Source organism: Geotrypetes seraphini, chromosome 3, assembly GCF_902459505.1.
Source record: "Geotrypetes seraphini chromosome 3, aGeoSer1.1, whole genome shotgun sequence".
Lineage (NCBI taxonomy): Eukaryota > Metazoa > Chordata > Amphibia > Gymnophiona > Dermophiidae > Geotrypetes > Geotrypetes seraphini.
In genome coordinates this window covers 209383813-209402189 of record NC_047086.1, presented here as the reverse complement: position 1 = coordinate 209402189, position 18377 = coordinate 209383813, and the positions used below count along the sequence as shown (strand labels likewise).

Sequence of the window (18377 nt, the reverse complement as noted above, 5' to 3'; positions counted from 1 at the left end):
TAAATTTGCAGATCACACTAAACTGTTCAAAGTTGTTATAACACACGCAGATTGTGAAAAATTGCAGGCAGACCTTAGGAAATTGGAAGACTGGGCGTCCAAGTGGCAAATTAAATTTAATGTGGACAAATGCAAAGTGATGCACATTGGGAAGAATAACCCGAATCACAGTTACTGGATGCTGGGGGGTTAGCGCCCAAGAAAAGGATCTCGGTGTCATCATAGACAATACAATGAAAGCTTCCGCCCAATGTGCGGCAGAGGCCAAAAAAGCAAACAGGATGCTAGGAATTATTAAAAAAGGGATGGTTAACAAGACTAAGAATGTTATAATGCCCCTGTATCGTTCCATGGTGCGACCTCATCTGGAGTATTGCATTAAATTCTTGTCTCTTTATATCAAGAAAGATTTAGCGGCGCTAGAAAAGGTTCAAAGAAGAGCGACCAAGATGATAAAGGGGATGGAACTCCTCTCATATGAGGAAAGACTAAAAAGGTTAGGGCTCTTCAGATTGGAAAAGAGACGGCTGAGGGGACATATGATTGAAGTCTACAAACTTCTCAGTGGAGTAGTACGGGTGCAAGTGAATCAATTTTTCATTCCGTCAAAAATTACAAAGACTAGGGGACACTCAATGAAGTTACAGGGAAATACTTTTAAAACCAATATGAGGAAATTTTTTTTCACTCAGAGATTAATTAAGCTCCGGAACGGTTTGCCAAGGTTGTGGTAAGAGCAGATAGCACAGCTGGTTTTAAGAAAGATTTGGACAAGTTCCTGGAGGAAAAGTCCATAGTCTGTTATTCAGAAAGACATGGGGGAAGCCACTGCTTGCCCTGGATCAGTAGCATGGGATGTTGCTACTCCTTGGGTTTTGGCTAGGTACTAGTGACCTGGATTGACCCAGTAAAGCTAATCTTATGCTCTTATGTTCTTAACTCACATCAGTCTATTCGCCCAAACTTTCGCCAAACAACTTTGTTGCAAAGTTAAGAAGTGAAATAGGTCTATACGAACTCGGATATAACGGATCTCGCCTCGGCTTTGGCAGTACTACCATTCTGGCCTCTCACAGGCTCTCCAGAAGTGTTCATCTCTCTATGCATTGATTATACACGGCCACCAAGGGCAAAGTTATATAACTGCAAAGAATCTTATAGAACTCTGCTTGAAACCCATCTGGTCCCGGGACCTTCAGCAAGGCCCTTTGTGCTATAGCCCTATCAACCTCCTCTTCCAAAATGGGGGCATTGAGACATCTCAATTCACGACTAGGAAAATGGGGCACATTAACTGTCTCCAAGTACATAGAGCTATTCAATCCTTGCTCCACTGGGGCCACAAACAACTGTTAGTAGTAATCCTGAAAAACATTGGAATTGTGATGACTATCTGTGGATTCCAAACCTTGAGGATCACGCAAATGAAAGATTGGCTGACGACCCTATGCTAGCATCTTGCCACCCTTATTTCCATGTCTATAGAATTTATACCTATAATATAATAAGGATTTCTGCTCTCATTGATGAAGGAGGGTATTCAGGGCTACCTGTGTGGTAAGTAATTGTTCTCTATCAATGACCGAATTAGTAAGACCAAATTTCTTCCTTTGCCGACCTAGAAGACCCTCCAAACGGAGATTCTTCCTGTCCCTAGCCTTCCTCTTGTGGCTGGAATAGCTGATAAGGCCTCTCAACACTGCCTTGACCACTTCCCAAAATATGGATTCGTCCGATGCTCCTCGTTATGTGCTGCATAATCCTTCCAACCTTTAAAAATGTATTCCTGGAAACCTGGATCCGCATAAAGATCCAATGGGGATCTCCAGACTGTGACATTTCAGACCTTATAGTCAGCCCTGACAAACAGGAAAACAGTAAAACAGTGTTTCCACGCCTTAAGAATAAGCAACCATAATGTAGAGTAGAAAGCCGTTCAAGCCACCCATAGCTGCCTATCCCCAGCCTGAACCTAGGCAGAGCCCTGATATGGGAAAGGAGGGAAATCCCATGAGTGACCACCAGGGGAGCCATAGGGAATTGAAGCCTGCTTCCCCCTCATCTAGGTTTGGGTGTGGCCCTACCAAACTTAAGCCTAGCTTGCAGAAGCTAATATAAGATTTGCCGCTGCTGGGTCAGACCAGAGGTCCATCCTGCCCTGCAGTCCGCTCATGCTGCGGCCTCCAGGTCAAAGACCAGTGTTCTAAATGAGTCTAGCCTCACCTGTGTACGTCCCAGCTTAGCAGGAACTTGTCCAGCTTAGTCTTGAAACCCTGAAAGTGTTTTCCCCTACAACAGACTCCGGAAGAGCATTCCAGCTCTCCACTACTCTCTGGGTGAAGAAGAACTTCCTTATGTTTGTACGGAATCTATCCCTTTTCAACTTTAGAGAGTGCCCTCTCGTTCTCCCTACCTTGGAGAGGGTGAACAGTCTGTCTTTATCTGGTAAGTCTATTCCCTTCAGAGCACATGTTCTTGCAGTAAAGGGAAAAGGTACAGGGGCACAGGGAAACAGCAGGTAGGAAGTTGTGGCCAGACTGGTACACTGTTATGGAAGCTCTGATTAGTGAGAAATAGGGCTCAAAGAGTGTGAGAGTGAAAAAACTTTCAAATGAGTGTAACATACTCTGAATGAGTGAGACTTGGCCTCTCTCAGATGGTCATCCATAGGGCCAAATCACACTATTTAGGATCTCACCTAGCATTTCTAAAAGTTAATTTGGTTCACTTTACACATATTTACCTTCTACCACCCTAATTAATATCACCTCTGTTTTTGTAATTCTGTCTGGCATTCACATCATCATCATCATACATACCATTCACTTACCGATTCAACTCATTTCAGTCACTGATTACCGTTAATAGCCTTTATATTCATACCAATATTTATCTTTATAGGACCCCTGAAGAAAATCTTCCCCAACAGGGAGCATCTCCAAGCTGCACTGGCCCCAGCTTTCCTTCTGACAGCACCTCCTGGTCATGAGTCCAGGAAGTGATGTCAGAGGGAAAGCTTGGAGGTGCTGCTTACTGCCAGTGGCTGAAAAGAGTTCACCAGGCCAAGCAGCGGTCACCAGAAGAGGACCCAATGGAATGGCAGGGTCTTGAAGAACCCCAGAGCCTTGCTAAGGAGGTGAAAGCATGGAAATTGCTGAGCCAGAGCTGGATCCTACTCTTTCAGAGGAAATGGAAATTAATCTCTGCATGGTTGGCAAGTAACCATTTGGGGGGGAAGGGGGTGTTCTCTCTTCTCTTTTGTATTTTGAGAAGGACTGAGGCCTGTGTGTTTTTGTGCTTGGTGAAACCTTTTTCTTTTTAAAAGACTAGTGCTGCTAGCGGTGTTCCAACTAGCTGATAGCAATTGGAACTATTTCTTTTGAGTTTTTTTCTGTTACAAAAAAACCTTCCAGTATTTTGGCATTGCTGGGGAGTATTTGAAGTTGGGGTGGGGTGGGGTGTGCTGTGACATCCGAGCAGGATATTTCTTTTGTGGGATTCTTTTTCTTGTGTGCCATCTGTAGAAAAAGAAATTAAAGGCCCCGCATTTAACTCTGGGGAGCAAACACCTGCCAATACTGGTGAGAGGCAGGCATAGAAACTGTTAAACTGACTAACCTTGATAAAAGTTTGTTTCTGTTACTGCATACAAGGGCCCGGTGAAGAGGACTTGATTAGGACTACTGAAGTCCGGACACCTTGCTGGGCTGCGGCCTTTTTGCCAGCCCTAAGCACAGTTATAGTGTTCAATTTTTCTTTTTGAGAATTGTTTTGCTGATAATTGTTTTCTGGGCCTGCTTGGGGAGTAAAAGCAGCCCAGAAGGAGCTGAACTCTGTGGGACTTACAAAAGCTTGGCTGAATGGACAGAAGCCAGGGTTGTTGTTTTTTTGTTGGCATACTAATGAGGCCTGCTTAATGATAAACTTACTTGAGAGTTTGAGCTTGTCACCCTTGGAAAAGGTGCTATAATAAACCTGAACTTATCCTTTGAAAAGGCCAGAACTGTTTGGGAGGTTTTTTTTAACTGTTTGAGTTCTGCAATGAACCTGACTTGTATAGTTATTGCGCTCTCACCCTCAAGGGCCATTCTCCATTTCGAGTGGCGCGTTTATGTCGGCGCAGTCACCCGCCACGGCACTGCGGCTATCTGTAATGAAGGCCGGGTGGGTGACAACAAATTATCCTCCATGGCTTGTGCAGGTCTATCCCAGTCCACCCATACCATAGCATAATCCAATATATTCCCTGGTCTAATCTCTGCCCTTGCCACTTTTAGCATCAATGATTGTGGCATAAGAATATAGTCTATTCTGGATTGGGTGGAGTATGCCCAAGAGAGATTGGTGTAATCACATTCAACAGGGTATATAAAATGCCAAATGTCCTACAGTCCCAAAGATGAACACAGATGTAAGAGCCCCCTCCCTCCAAAGGATAGCACTGAGACTGTCCATTTGGAACAATCCATAGCTGGGTCCCACACTGAACTGAAGTCCCCCTAGAATCAATTGATTGTCAAAGTGCTGAAGGGCAGAGATTACTCGCTTATTAAAAATGGAGTCATTTGTATTAGGTGCATATATGTTGCCAATCACCAAGGAAACACCTTGTAATGTCACCTTACATAGTACAACATGGCCCTTCTGATCAGCCCACGTGTGTTCTATTTGTAAAATCAGTCCTTTACGGCAGTGGTTCCCAACCCTGTCCTGGAGGAACACCAGGCCAATTGGGTTTTCAGGCTAGCCCTAATGAATATGCATGAAGCAAATTTGCATGCCTATCACTTCCATCATATGCAAATCTCTCTCATGCATATTCATTAGGGCTAGCCTGAAAACCCGATTGGCCTGGTGTTCCTCCAGGACAGGGTTGGGAATCACTGCTTTACGGAACAAAATGATAACTCCACCCTTTTTCCCCTTGGCCGCCAATGCTACTGAATTACCCACCCATCAAGTTTTCAATTTGGCGTGTTTGATATCTCCCAAATGTGTCTCTTTTAACAAGGCAATATTCGCTTTATGTCGCTGAAATGCCCGCAAAATCTTTGATCTTTTAATGGGAGATGAAATTCCCCCTACATTCCAACTAATCAACTGCACCATTATCCCCGTCACGAATTTTGAAGAATGAACAAATAACTACATCTACCAAGCTAAAAGAGAAGGGGCCATCCCAGCCGCAACCCCTCCCCCCCTATATCCTAGCTCAAAAGAAAGAGTAAGAAGTTCTAAAAGAAATAGAAAAATGTGTCATTGGAATCCCTAATCCTGGATAACCTCAGTAACTAAGCCCTTCTCCCGCCTAAACCCTCCCTAACTGCCCTCTCCCTCCTCCCTCCCAGTCCTCCCAATTCCCCCATCCCAGTCCCAAGCCCAGCACATTCTGCCATGTGCATCACTTCCTTGGGAGCCCAAATTCCCTCCTACTCCATTATTATGCCTAGTCCCCCCATATTTATATTCACATTTTTTTAATTGGCTTTTTCAAATTGAAGAAATAAGTCTGAGACTGTAATCTGTATTTATGTAGTGATTGATTTTTAAAGAAATTTTTCAGTTTGTATTAATTAGTTATGGTTTATTATTGATATTTTGATTGTTATATAATTTTATGAATTTAAAAACAAAACAAAAAAAATATAACTGGCTTTTATTCTTTCTTTTTCTATTTTTAAATGGAGTTCTTTTCTTTTTTTTTTTTTTTAGTTCAAGAATTTTATTGATTTTGTGAAGTACAATATGCAAAAACCAACAATATGAGTGTTCCAAAAGCGGAACACAGGATAACAATGTACATCAACATATGCAAAGTGTATTATAAATGGGATATCATCGTATTTGCATCAACAGGTGACATGGAGTTCTTTTCTTAATGAATGTGAAATATATATTGTAAACAGCTAGGATCCTTTTTTTGCTGTTACATATATATAAAAAGTTTTTAATAAACATAAACATCCCTTCACTCATTCAATCCATCAATCATTCTTACTTCCATTCAAATCTCACAAAATACAAAAGGACATATTCCTATACCAAAGAGAATAAGAATAGAAAAACTTGTCCAGAAAAAAGAAAGTCAAATGATAGGAGTAATGGTGGTATCCACCCAGGAGGCGCTCACGCCGCCCCCCCCCCCAATCCACTACTGCGTTAGAGGCTCCAAACGTGTCCACGGCCAGACTAACCCCATCATCTACGCAGCTAGTAGCAAAACATGCAGGAGAGTTCCCTGCCTCCAGATTACAAAACAAAAGCGGAAGAAGGGCAATTTCAATAAGAAATACCTGGTAACCATCTAATCTCACTATAAAGAAAGTCAGCCATCCATGTGTCACCAGAGCAGATTCAAGGTGACTTGGAGGTGTTCAGAAACAACTCTGTCGCTTACACTGAATCAAAAAGATGTGTCTTACCTTCCTTCATAATCTTTAATTTGGTGGGGTAAAGTAGGCTAAATCATATCTTCTGTTCTACCAAACTGGAGTAGATAGGAACAAAGGCTCATCTTGCTGCAGACACAGTAGCGGAGTTGTCTTGGAAGCAAAGTATAGTTTTCTGCTGTTAGGTCAGCTTTTTCCCGGCTCATAAGGCTTTTAGACTATCCATTTTGTAAGAATAGTTTAGCACATGAAAGATCACCACATGCGGGCGATCTCCTGAATCCTTGTGTGGTCCCATGTGATAACTCTAAGTATAACGGACCCACTAAACCAGATATTAACCAGGTCTCCAAAAAGTTTTTAAACTCAGCATCCTCCAGCGTTTCTGGTAAGCCCTCCAGCTGCAAGTTATTATGGTATGAACGATTTTCTAAGTCGTCGAGTTTGGATTCTAACAGTTCCAGGCGGCTTGTGTATTTTTTACCCTCGTCCACCAACAGATTCAAAGTGTCCTCCACCGTGCTGGCTTGGCCTTGCATTTCTTGTAAAATCTGTAATGAGTCTTTGGTCCAGATTTTTCATTTTGTCCATCAACTGTTGAAATTGCTTGCTAATAGTGCTCTCCACCACAGAGGTGACTTCAGTGGTGATCTCGGCAGCTCAAGCTGAACTCGGCATGGGTGATTGTAGCACGTCCTTTTATGCCATCTTGGAATCCCCACCAGGGTTCTTATTTGCGCCTTTCGTTTGTAGTCTAGCTGCCATTCAGCCTCCCACTGAGACTTAAAATGAATTGGGAGTATGTCAGGGCCCCTCCTGGCCAGATAGAGCAAAAAACGGGATCCTCTAGCAAGTTTAATTAATGCTGATAAGTGAAGAAGAGTTGGGAGTGGCAAGAGACATGTCCTCACCTCACCATACCCCAACCGGAAGTCCATGTTGTCTGTTTTAATACTAATGTATGTCCTTATGTAAACTGCTTAGACTTAAGCAGTCTATAATATTTTAAAATAAATAAGTGTTTCAGTTTACCGCTTTATAGAGTGTCAGCTCTCTGCTAAACCCACAGGAAATCATTACCTTCCAGTTCCAAGAACTGCAAGTTTCCAAGTTTCTTTATTCGTTGATATACTGTTTATCAAACAGGTACCTAAACAGTTTATAATAGAAAGAGTTAAAAAAACTAAATTTAAAATGAAAAAATAAAACATATCTAAAATTGGAAGTAAAAAATTTTTTAAAAAGGGAGTATAAACAAAACTGATGCACTGGACATGAGACGGGAGGAGAAATAAGCAAAGGCTGACCACTGGGAAAGCCACCTTAACAAGGACTTCTCAACACATCTGGCATGTTGAGGTTTCCAAGTCAATGCTAATGTAGTTAAATATCTTCTGAGACAGGAACTTTGAGTGAATGTGTTAAAAAAAAACAACTAGGTCAATATTCAAAACAATTAAAGGGGGTAGGAGAGGCTCCTGCACGCTTAAATAACTTAACCGATTAGCGCTGCTGAACATTCATGGTTAGAGCATGCATCAAAGCATCTAACTTCTGGGTATTCCAAGGGTGCAGTTGGCACTTATGCAGTTCAGTTCCAATATTCACCCCTTGACCATATAAGATAACTGCTTACGCTGGACTGCATAAATACCAGTTCTATCTTAATGATGCTCAGTTTATGTGCTCAAGGGCTTAATATTTACTTACTGCATAAGCTTTAGCAGCCAGCCTAAAACAGGATATTCAGTGCCAGTGCCTAGACATGGCCCAGCATTGAATGTTTAAGTTTCAAGTTTCAAGTTTATTAATATATTTGATGAATCGCTTATTAGAATTACTAAGCGATGTACAAAATCAAAATAGAGTATAATAAAAAGAAACAAACATTTTAACAATATACTTTCATAGAATACAAACATGAGTCGGGAGGGAAAGAGTAAAAGTTACAATTTTCATTTTATGGTAGAAAAAAATGGAAAAAACAAGAGGGTAAGGGGTAGTTAAACCACAGCATGATTTAAAATCTCACTAAAAATTTAAATATTAAAAGCATCTTTAAATAGATAAGATTTTAAAAGTTCTTTGAATATTGTGACGTCTTTTTCGTTTCTAATATATTGTGGCAGGGCATTCCACCATTGAGGTCCCATCACAGAGAATATGTCAGATCTTCTTGTTCCAATAATTTTCAGAGAGGGGACTGTAAGAAGATTTTGACCAGATGAACGGAGTAGGCGTTGAGTACTGTGTGGTATTAATAATCTAGATATAAATTGAGGTTCATTGAAGGCTAGAGTTTTAAAGATAAGCAGCATTATTTTAAAAGTGATTCTATGACCAATTGGAAGCCAATGGGCGTCTATTAACAATGGTGAAACATGGTCGTATTTCCTAGCATTGTATATTAATTTAATAGCAGTGTTTTGTATCAGCTGAAGTCTCCTTTTTGCTTTCTGTGTAATGTTAAGGAGAAGTGCATTGCAGTAGTCGAGTTTTGCTATGAAATACAGCCAGCAGCGGGCATAAAAATACAACCATAAGAACATAAGAATAGCCTTACTGGGTCAGACCAAGGGTCCATCAAGCCCAGTAGCCCGTTCTCATGGTGGCCAATCCAGGTCACCAGTTCCTGGCAAAAACCCAAAGAGTAGCAACATTCCATGCTACCAATCCAGGGCAAGCAGTGGCTTCCCCCATGTCTTTCTGAATAACAGACTATGGACTTTTCCTCCAGGAACTTGTCCAAATCTTTCTTAAAACCAGCTACGCTATCCGCTCTTACCACTTCCTCTGGCAACGCGTTCCAGAGCTTAACTATTCTCTGAGTGAAAAAAATTTCCTCCTATTGGTTTTAAAAGTATTTCCCTGTAACTTCATCGAGTGTCCCCTTAGTCTTTGTAATTTTTGACAGAGTGAAAAATCGATCCACTTGTACCCTTTCTACTCCACTCAGAATTTTGTAGACTTCAATCATATTTCCCCTCAGCCGTCTCTTTTCCAAGCTGAAGAGCCCTAACCTTTTTAGTCTTTCCTCATTATGAGAGGAGTTCCAGCTAAATATTGGCCAGATGATTACCAGTAAATTTTTTTTTTTTAATTTAGGGAAGTATTTATTGTAACTCAGGAATAATATAGCAAGCAATAGGCAATGTAAAAACACAAGTGAAACTATAATAGCTCTATAATAATTTTTTTTTAAAACCCACATACACCTGAGTCAATAGTAGCTAACAGCTGCCAATGCTATACTTCAAATGTTTGTGGTTTTTACAAAAGGTTTTGGGAAAAAGAAAAGAAAACATCCACCCAACAAAGTAATCAGGGATAGGATAATGGTGCACAGCAAAATATATCAAAGAGAGTCCAACCAGTCATATGAGAAGGGCTATGAGCACATAAAAACAGAGCCCATATAGACTCCCACTTACAGTAGAATATGTTCGTTTATGTAGTACTACAAGATGCTCCATTTCACAAATATACCAAACTTTTGCAATCCAAGCTGTTAAGGAAGGTAGAGTAGGACTTTTCCAATGTTTAGCTAAATTTAAATGAGCTGTGTAGCATAACCATCAAATCAGCAAAGATTGTGTACAAGTCAGTCCAGGTGATTTAGTCCCAAAAAAGAAAAACTGCAGGATGCCATTGAATGGGACGTCCAATCCAGCTTTGAAGCCGATGATGAATAGATTTCCAGTAGGCCTGGGCTTTATGACAAGTCCATAAAAGATAACCCATGGTGCCCTGATCTACAAATCCCCTCCAGCAAGTAGAAGAAACAGTTGAAAACATATGGTGCAGGCAAACTGGAGTAAGATATCAGTGATATACCACTTTAATCGCATTTTCTTTGAACATCACTGCCACAAAAGCCTTTAATAATAATGCCTTCTCTATTAATTGCCAGTCATCCCCCAATACCACCTCTAGCTCCCTCTCCCAGTTTATGCTATGAACAGTGTATATTAGTGCTGCCCGATTCACGATTCAAATCAGGTGAATTGATTCGAATTGATTCAATTTTAAGAAAAATCAGCCTCCCGATTCAATGGCCGACCCTTTCTCCCATGCCTTCCCCCCATGACTGCCTCTTGCTGGCCGTCCGCTGCCGCTCCTGCTTGAGGGGGGAGGGTCAGTCAGAAAGGCCTGAATGTTTCCCCAGCTTCCTCGCTCTTACCGGCTTAAGTTAATATGGCAGCCTGCAGGATCGCTGGTGCTATAGCGATCTCTGCAGCTGCCCGTCGTCCTCAGCAGCACATTCTTTCTGCTATGGTCCCACCCCTCGTTTGACATCTGACAGAAATTGGGAAAAAAAATGACTGCAGATGGTGGATGATGAAATGCGTGGCTGCTTGTTGACTATAGAGTTGCATTTTGAGTTAATTTGCAGTAAAAAAAAACAAACAAGCACATCCATTGCATTGATTAGCAACTCTCTAATTTAATTTTTTGTTGGTTTTGCAATTTTATAATTTCAATTATAATGTGCCATGAAAAATATTTGCTCCGTTTTAGTGTGCCGCAAAAATCATTTGCTCCATTTAGTGTGCCAGAGGTAAAAGTTTGAGAGACATTGATCTAGGCAGTCCCTCAAAAGCTCCTGATACTGCTGGCAAGGTTCAGTATCCTGCAACATAGAATTATTAATAACCCAGCGTCTATCTCGATCTTCTTCACATAGAGCAGGGATAGTAATCCACAGAGGAGCATGTTCTGATATTCTAAGATGGTCACGCAAAGCTTTGTCCCAAAAAATATAAACAATTCTCAAATACGAACTGCGAATGTGGGTATAAAAAGTATAATCCTTCTGCTGAGGATGGCCACATCTCCAAACATCAAATATGCCCAATTCCTCCACCCTAGAAGCCAAGGCCTTGGACAGCTTAAAATCAGCGTATAGAGGCATTGCCGAGTGATCCAACAGGGGTTTAAATTGCCTCCCCCTCCCCCCGAGAATCAAATGGTCTTTAATAAAGCCCTGCATGATAGAAAGAAAAGAAGTATAAATCCGGTCTTGACGCTCACTGGGAGCATAAACAAAAGCAATCGTCAAGAGATAGTGACCATCCCTATCTCTCTTAGCATTAAGAAGGTGCACCTGTAAATATGAATTAAATAAAATAGCCACTCCTTGTATCTTAGCAGAACCTGAGTTAGACACAAAGTATTGCACAGGGAATCTAGGGTGAGCCAAAAGTCACTCATAACGCTTTAATAAATGAGTCTCAAGTAACAACATTATGTGAGGTTGAACCCTTAATAATTCTCAAAATAAGGAGTCTCTCTTGTAAGGAGAATTTAAGCCCTTGACATAAGTAAGAACTTTTAAATCATCATACGTCTCAGAATAATATGTAGAAACTTCTCATCCAAAAAAGAAAAAACAAACAAACAAACCCAGAGGCACCACACTACCATCCACCCAAGCAAACTACATTGCCCTCCCACCACTCCCACCCTACCATACAAAACAACCAGAGAAATAATCCAATCATACAAATATCCCACAAACCATCCAAACACACATACACCGCCATGAACTCTGCCCCCACCAAACCAAAGAAATGGCAGAGCACATGGCAGGTCTACTCGAGGTTCTGCATCAATGCACCAAACACATACATGCTCCCCCCACAGCACACCCACCTCCAACATATGTGAGAGATAAGAGAGTCTAAGAGTTCTAATCTCTATATAAACAAGCATTTGAATGATATATAACCCAACAATTGCACATACAAGTCTTAAGACACAACAATATAGTCAAAGTCAGACTGAAAAATCATGGCTTGGTGACCACTAAAATCAGCAGCCTTACGTTGTTGTTTAGGTCCAGAAGAACCCGCTGCCAGTGTTGCAATTTAGCCTGTGTTCAGGTGAAATAGCATTAGGTGGTTGAGTAGAAGTAGTGAGGCCTGCCTCATGCAAAAATTTGCCAGGTCTCCCCCAGCAAATGCACCTGATACAATTTGTCACCCGCATGAAAACAAAGGGCAAAAAGAAAGGCTCATCTGTATTTAATGTTAGCTTTTATCAATAACTCAAGGGCCGGTTTCAAAGCCCAACGTTGTTGAAGCATATAAGCAGATTCTAGCTTCTTGATAGAACAAGTCTGAGGTCTGGTCATGCCTTTCCCAAGATCCGCTCCTTAGCTGCAAAGGATGAGAAGCACGCTATGATATCTCTAGGCTTATTCTCTTGAGGATGGCCCAGGGACCAATATGCTTTTTCCAGCAGTAACTGTGGAGAATCCCCCCTCAGGGATGGGCAGGGTGCTACAGATAGATTGCACAATAACAGGAACATCTCAGTGTCACCGCCCTCAGGAATTCCGTAGAACCACAGATTGTATGCTGGCCGCAATTTTCTAGATCATCCACCTTGTAGAGGAAGTCCTCATATTATGCGGTTAGCTAAGCAGTGCGCTCTTGAGTTGCCATGAGGAATTCCTCATACTCATCAAGTTTAACCTTGGCATCCGCCATGCGCCCACCCAGTTCTCTCAGGTCCACTCCCAGGGGATTGCATGCTGGCCGGGATTTTCTAGATCATCCATCTTGTAGAGGAAGTCCTCATATTGTGCGGTTAGCTAAGCAGTGTGCTCTTGAGTTGCCATGAGGAATTCCTCATACTCATCAAGTTTAACCTTGGCATCCACCATGTGCCCATCCAGTTCTCTCAGGTCCACTCCCAGGGTCTCCATGCGCTCTAAAATCTCTTCACATGAAAATTTAATCTCATCTCGAATTTCCCATAAGAGGTTTGTCAACACACAAGGCAGCTTTTGTCCTTGGTTTATATGAAGAAGAATATCGCTGAATTGGTTTGACTGTGATCCATTGATGAGGGAGGGTCATTTCCAGTCTTGGAAAGGATTGCTTTACAGATGAAATGAGGTGAAACAAGCACATGCATTCAACTGCTGTTTGCTTGTTTGTTTGTTTTTGGGTGAAGGGAGGGAGGGCCAGGGCCAATTGTTTCATTTCCCTACAGTAACAAGAAGCAATATTATAATTAGCCCAGAGTTTTAATTCAGTATATGCACTAAATTCTAGCTCATTTCTAGTTGTGATGGTGACTCTGTTGGAACATGTTTTCTAAGCTAGAAAAACAACATGTTCCAACAGAGTCACATTCCAAAGTGTAGGCCCTAATACAGAAAATATTCTGTTATGGATTATATCGCAAGTTATCTGTCGCAATGATAGTGCAACCAAGAGATTTTGTTGCAAACAGCACAGAGTTTGAGTGGGGTTATAGGGAATCAGCGATCTAAGAAAGTTGGGGTCTGAGTTATCTGATTTTGAAAACAAGTAGTAAGGTTTTATACTTTGTTGGGCCCAATTCCCGTACTATGCATCCCGATTTTAGGTGGTAGTAGGTGTCCTACCACCGTCTGGCAGCCAATTGGGACACACGTTTTTTAAAAAATTCTGCAAGGAAGGACACCTGCCAGGAAGGTGTCTGTAGTGTATTTACAGAGATGCATAAGGACGCTTAAGCACACCCAAAGTGGGGCGTGGTTTTGCTCGGAATTGGCCTTGGTGGTGCGTAAGCATCCTATGCATCTCCGTAGACGCGAGACAGCCACCTTAAATGTAGGCCTGTCAGGAAAACTAGCCGTGATTCTGTAAAGGATGCTGATGTGTGATTGGCACGTGATCAGCAGCTGCCACTTAGGCAGCCTTTACAGAATCAGGCCCTTCTGTATGAGGTAAGCAGCCAGTGTGAGGTTTTAAGAAGAGGTGTAATGTGATCATATTTATGTGCATTAATGATCAGCTACAAGTTTCCTGCATATGCAGAAATTAGAATTGGAAAATTAAGTGCCCAATGCAATTTTTATGTGGGCAAAATTCAGCTACTAATAGTGATATTGTCCAAGTCCTAGAATAAGTACATCTCTCTGACTGCTCCAATAGATGTGTGACCTTGTTCCTTTATTCTTTACCAGAATAACAAGATTCTATAGAATCTTTTAAAGGCTGGGCTTGTTGTGGGTTAGGCTAGCTGCCAGCATTCCTCTCCCAAGGCTACCCATCCCTAGCTTATTTCAGCAGCAGAGATCTTAGTTTCCAACTACTTTGTCCTTTAGAGCGAAGAAAAAACAAAATATAAAAAGAAAACATTTGAATCCCGGTTTCACAGTTCAATAATATCCAGTTCAACATGGGGAAAAACCTCTGGTCTAAAAATCTCTGTACATACTCTTATATCAACCACCTTCAACTGATGATTATGAAAATTAGTCTTTATGCAAATGTATGTATGTCTTAGATCACAGGGGTGTCCAACCTGCGGCTTAAGGGCCACATGCTGCCCCGTGAAGTATTTTGTGCAGCCCCAGTCGAGGGCGATGCAGTGTTTTCCTCTGCTGCCCCCGGATGTTTACTGCCTTGCTGGCTCCCTCCTCTGTCTTGCTGCAGCGTTTGCGCGGCCCCAGAAACATTGTTTTCGGCCAATGCGGCCCAGGGAAGCTAAAAGGTTGGATACCCCTATCTTAGATTCACCCCGAGTCAAGCAGCATTTGGGTCAGATCAAGACAAGTCGTTACCACAAAAATAATAGGCTGATGCTCAGGTGATAGAGCTCACCTCATTAAGTGTGCTCTGTAAGCAAAACAGAAACTTACTACCCATAGAAATATTAGCAAGGTTCTTCTCCCCCCCCCCCCCCACCCCTTCAATTCTTCCTTGGATTATGGATCTATTTCAATATTCTCTCAATCTTCCTCTTCCCTTACTTCCACAGGACTTTCATAATCTTCACTAGAGGATTCCCAGATCATATCCTCCTCTTCCAGGCTGGCACCTTCTTCACCCTCCATTTCTTTAGCTAAGGACCTAAACTTCCTGGGTTCAATCTGTACTCATCAAGGTTCCTGGGGACAGGAATACTTACAAGGAGGTGATATCTTCCCTGGGTTCCAAGGCCCTCAAAATCTTTTTGGTCCTACAGAAGGTGTATGGGATAGGGGCTCGGGGAATTGACAGGCTTCTGGGAGGTTTCTGGTTAACAGGGGGAACCTCCTCTCTCATTTCTTTATGGGTAACTTATCCCCTTCATCACAATATGCACATTCTTCCAGTACTTTAACGTTCATAATTTTTGCACATTCAATCGATGGTCCCTGCTCAGAAGAGCTTACAATCTAATTTGGTCAGACAGGTCATCTGAGCTTTAGTGCAGGGCTTTCTGTATTAGCTCCTTTTTACCCACATCTCTTCTATCCTTCATCCACTGCTCCTGTTCACTCTTCTTCAGTTGCTCACTCCTCCTCCCTCTCCTTCCCTAGTGCTCTTATCTACTCCTTTCCTCTCATTACTCCAGTGGCGTACCTAACATATGTGACACCCAGGGCCCATAATTTTTTGACACCCCCCTCATCTATAAGAAAAATATAATTTGTAGTAACAATCCACATATCGCACTACAAGAGTGAACCTAGGAAAAGGCAGCATCTTAAACACTGCAGTGAACACTAGAACACCAACACATACATTGTAAAACTAAACAAGCCAGATCCTGCACAGTCAATTGATCCTGCACAGTCAATGCCAATTGAAAACTATGTCCTTTTCATACACACAGAACAGAGATACACCCTCGCCCAATATGGAATAATCACAAACTAAAAATAGAAATATGTAGACAAAAGTTAAACTGAATCGCCAAGAAACCAGACTCTGCATACAATGCAACACCACAACACCACAAAAACAGTGACACATGTCCCCTAGTACTGCGCAAAATATAAAGACAGTAAATGTAAATTTGAAAAAAACTGATACATAACAATCACCACTTTACAAATTAACAAATAAAAATAAAACAAATAATGAGAAATAAGGAAATACCATTTTATTGGACTAATTCATTTTTCAATTAGCTTTCAGAGGCCAAATCTTTCTTCAGAACAGTACAGTTTTCTGCTGTTATGGTATCCTGTCCTGACCTGAGGAAAGGGGTTTAGTCCAAAAAAATTGCCTTATTTCCATTTCCTATTTATAAACTTTTATCAATACAGTTACAATACCACTTGATTCTAAGTAAAACAACAAAAAAATCTTTCAACTTTTGTCATTTCTGCTTTAATCATCTTCTCTTTGCTCTCTTCTTTCTATACAACGTTTTGTCCTCTCTCCCTTCCATGTAACATCTGCCCTCTCTTTGTCCCTTCCACCCAGCTTCTGCCCTCTCTTTCTACCCCTTCCATCTACTGCCCACACTCTCTCTGCCCCTTCCATCTACTGTCCACCCTCTCTCTCTTCCATATGGCATCTTCCCTCTTTCTAAGTCCCTTCAATAAACTGTATATCCTGTGTCCCTTCTCTCCTTTGCACATGATTCATTTCAGCTTCACCCCCTTTCCATTTTTCTGTCTCTACCCCTTCCCCTATGCTTTGGCATCTCTCTCTTTCTCTTGTCTTCTCCTTTCCTTCCTTCCTTCCCACTCCACACCATGGTCTGGTATCTCTATCTCCTTCCCTTCCCTCCATCCCATGGCATCTCTTCCTCCCCCTCCATGGTCTGGTATCTCATTTTTCAGCAGAGGACTTAGAATCTACAGTTTAAGGGACTTTCCTAAGGAGCAGCAGAGGGATCTGAACCCTGCTTCTTGGTTTGGGTCAGATGAACAAAGCCTCCCATACTGGGAACGTTGCATTTAGACTGGTTACCAGCATGGGAGGCTTTGTGCATCTGACCTAAACCAAGAAGCAGGGTTCAGATCCCACTGCTGCTCATTAGGAAAGTCCCTTAAACTGTAGATTCTAAGTCCTCCGCTGAGAAAGGGAGCTGACGTGACTTCTTCCCCCGCTGCCCTCCTTCCAGCTCGGTGCCCATCTGCTTTCCATCCCCCTGCCGCCTCTCCTCAATGTACTCGCTGGGCTCTGGGTCTGGGTAGAAAGCGAACAAAATGCTAGGAATGATAAAGAAGGGGATCACAAACAGATCGGAGAAGGTTATCATGCTGCTGTACCGGGCCATGGTACGCCCTCACCTGGAGTACTGCGTCCAGCACTGGTCGCAGTACATGAAGAAGGACACGGTACTACTCGAAAGGGTCCAGAGAAGAGCGACTAAAATGGTTAAGGGGCTGGAGGAGTTGCCGTACAGTGAGAGATTGGAGAAACTGGGCCTCTTCTCTCTTGAAAAGAGGAGACTGAGAGGAAACATGATCGAAACATTCAAAATACTGAAGGGAATAGACTTAATAGATAAAGACAGACTGTTCACACTCTGCAAGGTAGGGAGAACAAGAGGGCACTCTCTAAAGTTGAAAGGGGATAGATTCCATACAAACGTAAGGAAGTTCTCCTTCATCCAGAGAGTGGTGGAGAGCTGGAACGCTTTTCCGGAGTCTGTTATAGGAGAAAACACCCTTCAGGGTTTCAAGACTAAGCTGGACAAGTTCCTGCTAAACTGGGATGTACACAGGTGAGGCTGGACTCATTTAGAGCACTGGTCTTTGATCTGGGGCCTGCCGCATGAGCGGACTGCCGGGCAGGATGGGCCACTGGTCTGACCCAGCAGCGGCAATTCTTATGTTCCCAATTTAATTTTTATAGATCATCTAAAAATACCCGTAATAATTACACGTTTATGTACCCTTCAGTTAAGGCCTGTCATTATAAGAGATTTTTGAATAGGACACTTGCATTTCAATTAGGGAAAATGAACTCTTGGTTAAGCCCACTGATCTTTCAAATGGATTCTTATTGTGTTTTTAGAAAATTTCTAAAAATCTATTTGTTTGATAAGTTTGTCAAATAATTATATATTTTTATCTTATTATTAAGTTTTACCTTTTTTATGTATACTGTTAGCTGCCCAGAACCTCACGGATGGGTGGTATACAAGAACAAACTTATTATTATTAATTTAAGTTCTCTGGACAAACTTTCTCATAATCCATAGCTTCTTCTTTCTTACTCAAAACAGAACTAGATTCTGAGCACATTAACATCTGGTCTTCAAAAT

At 41.9% G+C, this 18377-nt stretch overlaps 1 protein-coding gene across 4 annotated transcripts in view; it reads right to left on the bottom strand.

Moving 5' to 3' along the window:
- The window catches only part of B4GALNT1 (beta-1,4-N-acetyl-galactosaminyltransferase 1), a 284601-nt gene that overhangs the window by 168152 nt on the left and 98072 nt on the right, over positions 1-18377 (bottom strand). The window contains exon 1 of one of the 4 annotated variants that reach the window (XM_033935409.1): positions 2831-2899. The exons of the other annotated variants lie outside the window; for them this stretch is intronic. The gene's annotated coding sequence lies outside the window, so the exon portion shown is untranslated. Of the gene's footprint in view, positions 1-2830; positions 2900-18377 lie in introns of those variants that run through there. 4 annotated transcript variants of the gene reach the window in all.